Raw genomic sequence first — 12,353 nt, forward strand, 5'->3', positions numbered from 1 at the left:
TCAAAAACTATCGTTATGTCCTGGTCTTTGTTTTTGCCATCGAGGAGATCAACAGGAGCCCCCAGCTGCTCCCCACCCTGTCTCTGGGTTTCCATGTCTACAATTCCTTCCACAGTGATGTCAGCACCTTGGTGAGCACCCTGAGGTGGTTATCGGGATGGGGTCAGATGATCCCTAATTACACCTGCCAGGCACAGAACAAGAATGTGGCTGTCACTGCAGGAACCACACCAGCATTCTCTGCCCATATTGGGACACTGTTGGAGCTCTACAAAATACCACAGGTATGAGCGTGGTGGAGGGATGGATCTGGAGGGACTGAAGTTTTCCTCCTTGGTGGAATTCTGTGGCCACTCATGTGGAAAAGAAGAAAGTGGTTTTGCATGTCTCCCTAATAGGAAAAAACCTACCACAGATAGTTCTTGAAATGGTGGATTCATTATTTTGGTATGTGAATCTGAGAGAGGGATGAAGTAGCCAGAGGCTAGCGTCACTGTCTAAAGCAGACCACAGGAGCTTCTGGAAGAGTGGTTGCCCAAATTCTCTCAAAGGAGTGGAAGCTAGATATTCTGAAATAATCATACCCTAGTTACTTATCAAATAGTTAATAAAATTTTATATGTAAACATGTACTTAAAACCACTTTACACTCTTCAAATGCTTTACAAATAGTCACAAACTTAATCCTAATATAAGACAATGAATAGGTAACGTTATTATAGGACTTTTTAGAGATATAGAAACTAAGATGGATAGAGGTTATTTAACCTTCTCAAGTGCGTTAAGCTAGTCACAGTAGAGTCAGGATTTGAACCCAGGCAGTCTGGCTTCAAAGCCAAGCTTCCCCTCAATCACTTCTACCATCAGATAATATTGCTTCATACTCACAGTGTTAGCACCAAGAATGTAAGTTTAGCTAGCTGATCATATGAATTTTGTTGAAATTCTGTTTATTTTTCTTCCAGAGAACTCAACATGGAACGCTTTTTCTCTTTTGATTCAGACAACCTATGGAGATTTTGATCCTGTACTGAAAGGTAAGGACTAGTTTTCCTCTCTCTATCAGATAGCTCACAAGGACACATCTCTAGTCTTCAGAATGGTCTCATTGTTGACACATTTTGGCTGGACCTAGGTAGGAATCTTAGTATCAGTTGATACAAAAGGTGAGCAATTCCTCTGGGAACTTAGAAGAGAGATGACTAGGAACGGTGCCTGCCTGTGACTAAGATACCTGTGAGCAAGAGGACGTACACTTCAAAAGATTGGACATGCATAGCCAGAAGCACAGACTCATCAGCCAACGTGTTTATCATTTATGGTGACACAAGTAGATTAATAAATGTGAGCATTGCAGGAAACCATTATTTAACCACTCAGAAGGTGTGGATCACTACACCACAGTGGGATGCTTCTTTTATTCCACGTCACCACTTTTTCCATACCTACCATGGGAGTCTTTCCTTTGCACACCAGAACTTTGAGATATCTGGATTTTAAACACTCTCTATGGACAGTTAGCCCCTCTAAATACCAAGAAGACTTTTTCTTTACCAAATGATGGCTTGAACTTTTCAACTGCTCATTTGCAGGAACTGAATGTGGAAATTTTTGGAGTGTCCATTCAATGCCTCCCTGGAGTCTCTGCCAAAGGAAAAATTAGACACGACTATGTCTGGATCCGGCTACTACATCTATGATGCTGTGGATGTGGTGGCCTGAGCCCTCCATGAAATACTTCTTATAAAAGCAGAACAGGGGTCCATAATGGATGCAGGCCAGCTCATGTTTCTCCCTTAGCAGGTAAAATTCTCCCTTAAATAGGATTCTCATTATTGTTGTTTTAGGATCTGAGAGTTATTTTATTTGGGTATCGAATTGTGATTGTCACATTGTCACAGATCAGCAGTGACTTGTGCATAATGAATTACTGTTCTTTCTTACAGGTTGCAAGTAAACCTCTAGTGATTGTAGGGTCTAATTAGCAACAGTGTCAACTCTTTTAACTGGAAATAATTGATTAAAAACTTTCACTGTGAGAGGTAAGTGCTCAAGAGAAAACAATGACAATTCATCCCAGGGAATTAAAAAATTCAGGGATTTCCAAAATCTAGTTCTGGCCCTATCCCTTGATATCTTAAATGCTTCTGGGGAAAGGACAATTTATTTAAACTTCCTGCATTTTTCTAGAAAGGCTACTGATAGCTAAATAAATATTTCCCCATTGAAATTTAAAATGACTTTTGGAAGCAAGGAGTTTGATCCCCTTTTTACAGATCAGAACCCCAATACTATGAAATATATTTTAATTCCCCAAGTCCTTATCAATTCTACTTAGATGAATTTGTACATGAACCTAGACTTTTATAAATCCAAAACCTATGAATAATGTGTCATGAAACTCTTGCTTTCAGGTACGAGGAAGTGAATGTCATGTCAGATCTAAATACACACATTTGTTGTGAATATATATTTGTTTGTGTATATATACAACCATATATATAGTTATGTATTATACAAATATCAGTTGTACATTTATATAGAAATTATATCAATTAATGCGTGAAGATTCTGTACTAGGAGCTTTCATCTCTTCTCTCTCATTTAATAAAATATTTTGTTCAAAGGTAGGAAGAAGCAGGCTGTCTTTCTTTGTCTCTTCTTGAGCTCGAGGAAACTCCCTAGCACCCTTAAAGCAAACCTCCTTGTTCAAGGTACAGCTCAGGTTTAGCCCCACAGCACTCCCTGGACGTGGAATCTTCAGGAATGGTTTAAACATCACCATGTGCTCTCTGAGGGCCGACAAGAATGCCTGCTTCCTTAAGCGTGCAGAATAGTAAACACTCCCCAAATTGAACTTATTCAGAGGATGAATAATATAGAGGGGAAAAAATCTAATTGCTGGGCAACTCAGTATCCCCACCAGTTCGAATCTGGGTTTTCTGCCTTCAATTTCCATGCTCATTTCATTTCCCAATTATGTCTCCCTTTTAGCTCCACCCATTCCTAAGAAACACCCAATTTAAAAAAAGCACTGGAGCTCACGTGTCACTGGATGAGAAAAGAAACTCTGTGTCACAGCATGTAATTCTGAACTATATGATTTTCCTAAAGGTCTTGGACTTCAGGTGAAAGTAAGGGAGTTTGTTCCCCAGGAACCATGTGGTCAAGGTTTCATCATACATGAGGAGCTGATAGACTGGGCCATGGGATTCAAAAAGGTTGCAGACAAGTCGATCTTGGATTAATCATCTACATCACAAGATAGAGAGCATATATGAAAATAATGGTGAAATCATTTAACTCATAACAAAATCCTCATTTGTTGATATAACTTTTCTTACTGTCCAAGAGATATTGAAAGGACACTTGCAATTAAGGAGATATTCCTGAATTTTGAAATGCTTTATGCATTACAGCAGGACAGTGAGGCTACCAATTTAATAGGATGAGCTGATAAAAAATTGATTGAATTCCCATTTAAGCTGAAAAAGTGTCAATCTCATGTGCTTGCAAATTTATTGCTCTGCATGCATTGTGCCCTGAAGATATAACAGATGCTGATGACCTAGACTTTTGATGATTTAAAGATACAATTCAAATTGTCTTTGGCCATATGCTTTTCTTCCAGAAAACAAATTTTATTCTCTTTAACGAGAATCAAAAGAATTGACATTGAGGGTTTTTTTAAATATTTTAATATTTTATTAATTTTCCTTATATTTCCATCTCTTCATCCCAACTTTATACATTCTTGTAGAAAAATTCACCATCAGAAAAAAAGATTCTTTTGGCTCCCCAGGAACTGCATTCTTCCTCTTCTTCAGATTTCCCTTTAGAACTCAGTCTTGTAAGCCATCCCTCAAGATGCTATATTATATCATTCAAGCCTGTCCCTGTGTCTTTGGTGTATAATCTACCTGACATTAAATACATTACTAAATAAATTCAATAATTACAATTTGTACTAATCAAACAATTCTCATATAAATGCATTGTATGAATTAAAATATTATTTTATATTAAGGTAAAATCTGCTTATAGTTCAAAAAAGTAATCCTGGAATACCATATTCAGAGTCACAATTGTTATTGCCAGATGCCCCATTCCATAAAACAAACAAGTGTCCTAGTCATTGAGATGGAAAATTTTTTAAATCAGTACGTATTTTCGTGTTGGGAACTCTTTTCTGCAGATTGACCTTGATTTTATTTTGCTTTCCCTGGGTGCATCAATCATGTCAAATCTTATAGGTGATCTCTAAGATAAGTTTTGAGATAATTTAAACAATATTATCAATTATTCAATATTATTAAATAAAAAAATATTATCCAATTATATAGTATTGTTCAGTATCATCAATAATTCTCTTCTTTCAAACTCCCCACTCTGAGTGTAGGACGTTCTGTCAGCCAGGATTCAGGAACATCCCTCAGGAAGAGAGAGCTACCTGCTGCTTTGTCTGTGTATTGTGCCCCGAGAGAGAAATATGTAATCAGACAGGTATGAACTGACAAAATTACACAATCACTTTCTCTTACCTCTTCTTTGTCTCCAAATAAAATGTAAAGTATCTGAGAGTAACCAATAGCATCACATTTCTTCATTATTTTCTATTATTTCATTCACTCATTCAATACATTCATTTAGGAAATCAATACATTGTTTCCATGTTAGGAGTTAACTTGATCTGGCTTCCTTATACTCACATTGTTAGGTTCTGCTGAAGCAGCTCTTCTCAAGGGAATACAACCCTTAAACCACATGTTGTGTTAGGCAAACACTTAGAGATTCCATAGCACCATATACTCATCTTGATCACAGAATAACACACATGGAATTACAATGGAAGTAAGTGTGGGTGTCTTTAGCACATGCCTCCTATTCATATCTTTACACCCAAGGTGACGAGCACTATGCCTTACACATAGTAGGTGTGCAAAAACCGGAACTAAAGATTCAATAAATGAATGGATATATTATATTATTATTACTCTAGTAGAAGACATAAACAATGAACTGAGCATGCAAACTTGATAAGATAAAGGCCCTGCTTTCCAAGAAATCATAGTGAGGTACATGTGAAAAAAGAATAGCAGGGCAATTTGAAAAGTGCCAAAATAAAGGTAGTTAGAGGTTAGCAGAGTCAACAAGAGTAGATAGTGTTACTTGGATAAATCAGATAATTCTTCATGGAAAGCTTATGTTTGAGTTGAGCTTTTAAAAATATGGGGGGATTTTTCAGTTAAAGATGAAGAGGGCCTCTTGGCAATAGATGTTTGAGCAACAAAAGTTATGTAAGATTAATAAGTTCTGGAGACCTACCATCCAACATGGGCCGATAGTTCACAATACTGTATTGTAGACTTAAAAATTTACTAGGAGGGTAGATTTATGTTAAGTATTCCTACCTCAAAAGAAAAAAAGTATTTTAAAAAAGGAAGTTAAATAAAAAAAATAAAGAGGACAGGAGGAAACATTTGGGGGTGATGAATATGTTAAGGACTTGAGTAGTGATAGTTTCACGGGTGTATATTATCTCCAAACACATTAAGTTGTATACATTAAATATGTACAGCTTTTTGTATGTCAGTCATACCTCAATAAAGTGTTTTTAAAATGTTTTCATGTGGCATATTCAGACATTCAGAATATGACTAATATGACTGGAATGAGATGATAAAAGACTGATCATGGATGATGATGGAATAGGTAAATAATGAAAAAAAATCCTATCATATTTAAAGTACAATATTCCAGTCTTACCAAACAAAACAGCAAACAATTCATATATATTTATTACCAAAGTTATCTCTACATTGCTAAATGTTCTGTCCAGTAAGATAATTCATGAAATAACATATTACAGAAATAATAATGGGCTGGAGGAGAGAGCATGTTTACAAATTATGTTTGTTGGTAGAATGCATCTGGCTATAAATTAAAAAGAAAAAAATCTAAAAGTGTCTTTTAAAAAATATTTATTATATCCCATAAAAAAGACCAGAGTAATTTACTACGATGATTCTTTGCGCCAGAAAAAATAAAAGCACAATTGTTGGCATTATAAAGATGGAGAAGGAAATAGGTTTCATTCCATTTGTTATTTACTTGATGAATGTTGTCATAAATATCACTATTTATAAAAAGGCCAGAGATAGAATGACTCCAGGTTTAGGGAAAGGAATGAAGAAAAGCTATTCAACATCCAGCTACCTGTACAGTCTAGGGGTGCACGGAAAGCATCGCCTCCAGCCCCGCCCCTGGAGCTGATTTCCTCCCACTGTGAAGTCGGCCAGACTTATTCCAGCCCCACCCCCGCCTCTTCCCGCCCCTGGAACTGGTCTCCGCGGACAACCTCCTGGCCTGGTTCCGCCCGCAGCCTGGTCCCGGCTCATTGCCCCGCCCGCACCCTTGTCCCCCCGACCCCCGGGCCTGGTGTCAATCACACCCTTGTCCCCGCCCACAGCCCGCCCCTAGAACTGGTTCGCGCCCCTAGATTTCGTCCCTGTCCCTGGTGCTGACCCAGCCCGCGGCCCAGCTTCGCACTCACTCTAGACACTGGAGACCTCCCCCGAGGCTGGGGTGCGCGGCCCCGCCCCGCCCGCCGCCTCAACCCGGAGCCCCCAAACGTCCGTCCTCCCAGAACGCCCGCCCGAGACCGGAAGCGGAAGCGCGGGCGGCGCCGTGGATGGAGCGGGAGGTCTGCGCGGTGTGTCCAGTCTTCTCGGCGCGGACCGCATTCCCGTGGACCTTCGGCCTCAGGGGCGGAGCTCGGTGAGCAGCGGGCGGTCCCGGCTCCGGTCTTGGTCCAGGGAGGGGCCTGGGCGGCGGGCAGCCCCGTCACGGCCCGGCGTCCCTCCGTCCCCCCGGAGCCCCGGTTCCCCCGGGCTGTTCGTTCAGGGCGCCCGAGGCTGCTGTTCCTCCCGGCTCCGGGCGCCGCCGGCCCCTCCTCAGAGTCCCCGTCACCGTCCTCCGTGTGATTTTGTCCCCAGGGGGCTTATCCGCGTCTGGAGGCCGTGTTTGGGTTGTTACTAATGGGGGCGTTCCTGGCATCTAGAGGGGGAGGCAGGGATGCTGCTCAGCGTCCTCCAGGGCCCAGGACGGCCCGACAGAGAATCATCCGGCCCCAGATGTCAGTGGTGCCGAGGTTGGGAAACCTGCTCCAGGGCCTGAAAATCTCCCGAGCCCTGAATGAAGTGTGGGAATTGTTTACCAGTCAGCAAGCCACTTACAGGGGTCATAAATGACAAGCTTGTTTAAAGGGTCCGGAGTCACCAAAGTGAGTTGAGCGACTCAAGTGCACACAGCACGGAGCTGCTTCTCTCATCTTGGGGAGCAGGTGGCTGGACAGGAATCGGGAAAATCCAGTCTCAGCCAACAGTTACAGTTAAATCAGTAAATACGAAAAAGAAAAGTAAGTGGGGTGGGCTTTCCTTCCATCACCTGTATTACTCCCTGTAAAAGGCCTCAAAAGCAATCTTTGCTTTTTTTTTCCGTTAGAAAAGAAAAGTGTCTGTGGGGCTCAAGTTTGAGTTGGAACCAGGCTCAGGGTCCACCTGTCCTCGCTGATCCGTGGATTTCTGTGTGACCAGGTGAGTACCCTGTGGACCTGGTACCAACAGGTGCCAGCAGCCTCCGCTGTGCAGAAGACCTGCCAGTGGGCTTTCCTGGGCTCAGGTTGTCAGCACAAGGACTCACTGAGAGTGAGGGTATCATGAGAAAAATTATTTATGTTTGATGGATTATATTCAAGGGAAAGATGGTAAGGTGTGTGAGGCTCTGTGTGTAAATAATTCAGAAAATACAGTTATTTGCAAAGAAAAACACATTAAACAAATATATGTAAATAAGTGTAAATATGTGTAACAGTAAAGAAATATAGACTTACCTGCATTCCGAGTTCTCAAAAGTCAGGATTTCATCTATAAATATAAATATATAAATGTTTTACGTGTATATGTAGTATTACAAGACATCTCATTAAATATTAGCAGGGATGCTCAGCAACATTCCTCAGGCCTATTCAATTTGACTTCTAAAGACCTATAAATGCTCCACAAAGATTCAAAATCTTACAGACACCTGGAGAAAAATATGATTTGAACTTCTTTATGTTAGTAACAGAAATGTAAAGTTAAATTGACCAGCAGCCGGATTTATTTTCAGCATATTGTTGTTGTTTATGAGATTTCAAATCATTTGGAGGAATATTAAGCAACACCTTTTAGATAGAAGGGTAGGGCACTAGTCTCCAAAAAGATTGTCCTCTCCACCTCACATTCTAAAGGGAATTAACTTTGCTTCTTGAATCCTTTCTGAAATAACAGTCTGGTGATTCACGTTGAAGACAATCTTGTTAAGTAATTTTATATATAATTGTTGGCCTCTCCTAATTGTGTGTGTATGTCTGTGTGCCTTTTTCATTCTAGCATTCCTGGGACGTTCTTGAGGGAATGTGTGCTTGTCATGCAGTAGATATTCTTTGAGTGCACAATTTATGGTGACCCACCATCCTCATTTATTCAGAACAGAGGGGTTTTCCAGGACACAGGACATTTAGCGTTCAAACCAGGATGGTTCCTCATCTGATGAGCCAGGCCCTGGGCCAGATGCGTGGGGACCTGGAGAACCAAACAGACCTTGTCCCACTTCCATGGGATTTATATTCTGTTAGGGAATTTGGATTTTAGACAGTTAATGATGAGAGTGATGTGGGAGTTTGGCACAAGGGGACTAAACCGGAGGGGGCAGGGAAGCGCTCTTGAGAAGGACTGATATTTAGCTTGAGAGCTGGAGTTGGGACTGGATTTAGGTGGTTGGAGGGTTAGACTGGAGTGAGGGTGTGGGAGTGTGTTCAAGAGAGCGTTTCAGGCAGAGGGACCCGCATGAGGACACACCTGAAGCAGAGAGCCTGGTGTGTCCATGACCTGAAAGAGGGATGGCTGAGCCGAGTCAACACAGGGGGAGGGGTGTGAGCCAGACCAGCGAGGGGAACAGGCTGGACCAGGTCAGGCGTGACTTTGGACTCTGTTCTAAGACCAGTGGGAAGACACTGGAGAGGTGCGAGCAGATGGGTGATGTGATTGGCGTTTGGTCTAAGCACGTGGGTTAAAATGGACTTCATGGTTAAGAATGTAGACTTAAGAGGCAGATAGGAGGTGTTGGGAAGAAGGTTACGAATAAGGTGATTGTTCCCTAGGCCTGGATGATGGCTGTGGAGTAGGAAAGAAGTAGAAAGAGAAGACCTTGGAGTGTAGAACCGCGAGAAGGTAACGGTACTTTCTTGCCTGGATGTGTCAGATGGCACAGGGCACTGACTGTGCTCCTCGCTGCTGTCCGTGCAGACCTGCAGGCGCCCCCTCACCCAGGTCTGTGTGTTCACCCCACTTAGCCACTCACAGGCCTCCCTCCACATCTTAAAGGAAGTCAGGCCTTACTTGTGAGGGGGTTGTCTCAGACGGGAGACACCGAGGAGAGCCCCTCCAGGCATCAGGGCAGCCCCTTCAGCCTCTCCCTCAGCCTCCTCCCCCTCCACTCTCTCGCTTTCCACCCTCAGAAGGACCCCTGCTCAATATTCCACGTCCCCATGTTCTTCCTCCCTCAGGCTTGAGAAGGGTGGGCAGCCAGTGGGGTGGACATCATCTGTACCTTCCACTCTGACCCCCGCACGTCCTTGGCTGGACAGAGAGCAACTCTACTGGGAGCTGAGCCATGAGAGCCAGGGCGTCACCCACCTGGGCTCCTTCACCCTGGATGGGGACAGCCTCTACGTCAGTGTTGAGGGGCTGGGCTACAGCCGTGCTCTCTGTCCCTATCATAGTTCTGTGTTGCCTCCATTGCTCTAAAGTGAGCTGTGATCCATCTCTGTCTCCTTGTGGTCGGGGTGCAGTCTTCTGGGGTGATGACTGGGGCCAGCCACCTTCCATCTCGTTTCATCCCCCCTGAACACCCCTCCCCTCTTCCCCTCTGCTTTCCCCCCTGCTTTCCCCACAAAGCTCCCTACATCCTCCCTCTCCCTTAATCCTTTATGTTCACCCCAACTCTTGCTCAGCTCCTCTCACCTTCTCTCCACAGCTGACACCTATGGAGCTGTGGCCCTGACTACTACCAGTGAGTATTCCTGGCCCTCATCTCCTGGGTTCCATCCCCATTTGGGGTTGGGGAGCAGTGGTTCTCCTGCACCCGCTGTCCTTGGTGAGAGAAGGACCTGGAAGGGCCCTAACTCATCCCTTCTCTCTCTCCCGTGTTCTGGTGGAGAGTTCCAGCCCAGGGTGAGAAAGCCTTAGTGACAGACATATTCTCCACCACATTCTGACCCCATGTGGTTTTCACTTTAATTCTCCTAAAGCCTTGCCCTTGGTCCTCCTTTTCCAGGTGTCCCATCCATCTGTCCAGTGTTCTGCCCGTCCATCTGTCTCTCCTCCGAGTTCAGTCTCTCTTGTTCACCTATCTCACTCTCTTGGGCTCCTCTCATCCACAGGCTTGCTCATCCCTCTACTCACACAGTCACCCCTCCCCTCACTCTCATTTATGCTTCACCTGTGAATGGTGGTCCTGGGAAAGCCACTGCTGGAGCCCGGGTGAGCCTGGAGGCTCCTCCCACTCTGTGCCTCCCTGAGACAGCCCTCGCCACAGCTCCCGAGCCGGCCACCACGTCCCTGCATACTTCATCATCACCTGTGCCACCAGAAGCCACCACAGGTGTCTGGGGGCCCCTTTTCCTTCCCAAGAGAAGCTCTCCGGCCCCACACCTCCACCAGCCAGTTGTGATCCAGGAGCTGGGCAGCCACAGTGTGAGATTCTGGTTTTGAGGAAATGGTGCTGATCACAAAGATTATACCAATGATTCAGTCTGAGGCCAACCCTCAGAGAGCCCCTAGCCTTGTGAAATTAACACACCAATATAACACTGTGTGGGAGGTTTCGGGAAGAGGCACCTGGCATAGTTTGCAGAGGAAGAGCTTGCTAGAGAAAGTTTCACCTGAATAGAGTCTTCAAGAATGAGCAGGAGAGACCCAGGCAGGTAGAGGATGAAGAGTTTTCCTGGCAGAGGGGATTCCGTGAGCAAAGGCTCCAGCCAGAAACAATATGCCATATGGGGAGAATTGAAACGAATTTGGGTTGCGTGAAGCATAAAGTTTAACCCGCAGTACGTGGATAAAATGAGACTGAAAGGTCAGCAGGAGCCAGATTGAGTAGAGCCTTGAGTGCCAGGTCAAGAAGGTTGAACTAAACACTGAAGGCCATAGGGAGCCATGGGTGGTACTAGAGCAGTGGTGGCCCTAGTGAGGTATTCATTTCGGAAAGATTCTTCTAGTGGTCCATGTAGAACATCCTTTAGACAGAGCATCCAGTGAGCCTGCTGGGGTGTTGGTCCGGGTGAAGGAAGTTAAGACCTGAGCTGGGACAGGGATGGAGTGTATGTGAGGACCAGTGTTCAAGGTGAATGGGTGTTACTGGGAGGGAGGAGGAGCTGAGCAGATATGCTGGTTCTGACTTGGGTGACCACACGGGTGGGTGGTGGTGCCCCTGGGAGAGAAGACGACAGATGATAATGAGTGCAGGACTCTGGTCTGGTCTCAGGCCAGCTCTCAGTGATGGCCATCGCTCTCCCTCTCGTCTTGCAGCTTTGGGGCACAACCTGAAGACCCTCACAGTCACCTTCCCCATCTCCACCCTCCAGTATTCATCAGACAGGAGCAATAGCTCAGCCACGTTCAACTCCACTGAGAGGGTCCTGCAGAGCCTGGGGAGACCCTGGTCCCAGCAGCTCCTGTTGGGTTAAATCCCACCCAGCCCCTCCCCCAACCCCTGTCCCTCCTGCTCCTCCTCCTCCTCCTTCCTCCCCAGCTGGATCCTTGTTCAAGGAGAGCAGCCGGGGCCCCTTCTACACGTTTCAGACCGGTCTCCCTCAGGTAAGACCCTCCCCTGAGCATTTGCCCCTAATGACCACTTTTGTGACCACCCCTCTCTCAGTCTCCCCACTGTCCTCCCATTTCCTCCTTCCTGTTCTGGCCCCCACTCCAGAGGTTTCAGGACCTCTCTCTAGATTCCCCACGTACCTCTCTCCCCAGGCCTGAGAAGGATGGGGGAGCCACCTGAGTGGACGCTGTCTGCACCCACCGCCGTGACCCCATGGGCCACCATGCCTCTCTGCTGGGAGCTGACAGTCTCCACGTGTCTGCTCTTCCTCTCGGTGGCTCCAGGCTCTGCACCCTGGAGTTTATGCATGCAGAGAGAACACCAGCTGCATTTCCCCAGCATCAGCTGGAACCTCAGCAACCCGGAGCCCACATCCTCGGAGTACACCGCCCTGCTGAGGGACACCCAGGACCAGGTGGGTTCTCCCC

At 45.2% G+C, this 12,353-nt stretch overlaps 2 long non-coding RNA genes across 2 annotated transcripts; both read left to right on the top strand.

Annotated features, from left to right (window-relative positions):
• The first annotated feature begins 983 nt into the window (after positions 1-983).
• On the top strand, positions 984-6,638 carry LOC131403915 (uncharacterized). Its single transcript, XR_009219640.1, has 5 exons — positions 984-1,037; positions 1,593-1,803; positions 2,995-3,134; positions 4,400-4,503; positions 6,559-6,638. It is a non-coding gene; the product is annotated as an uncharacterized LOC131403915 (long non-coding RNA).
• Positions 6,639-7,399: 761 nt separating this feature from the next.
• Positions 7,400-11,786, top strand: LOC131403903 (uncharacterized). Its single transcript, XR_009219633.1, has 3 exons — positions 7,400-7,595; positions 10,078-10,113; positions 11,631-11,786. It is a non-coding gene; the product is annotated as an uncharacterized LOC131403903 (long non-coding RNA).
• The last annotated feature ends 567 nt before the right edge of the window (positions 11,787-12,353 follow it).

The sequence above is a fragment of the Diceros bicornis genome, unplaced genomic scaffold, assembly GCF_020826845.1.
Source record: "Diceros bicornis minor isolate mBicDic1 unplaced genomic scaffold, mDicBic1.mat.cur scaffold_95_ctg1, whole genome shotgun sequence".
In the NCBI taxonomy this organism is placed as follows: domain Eukaryota; kingdom Metazoa; phylum Chordata; class Mammalia; order Perissodactyla; family Rhinocerotidae; genus Diceros; species Diceros bicornis.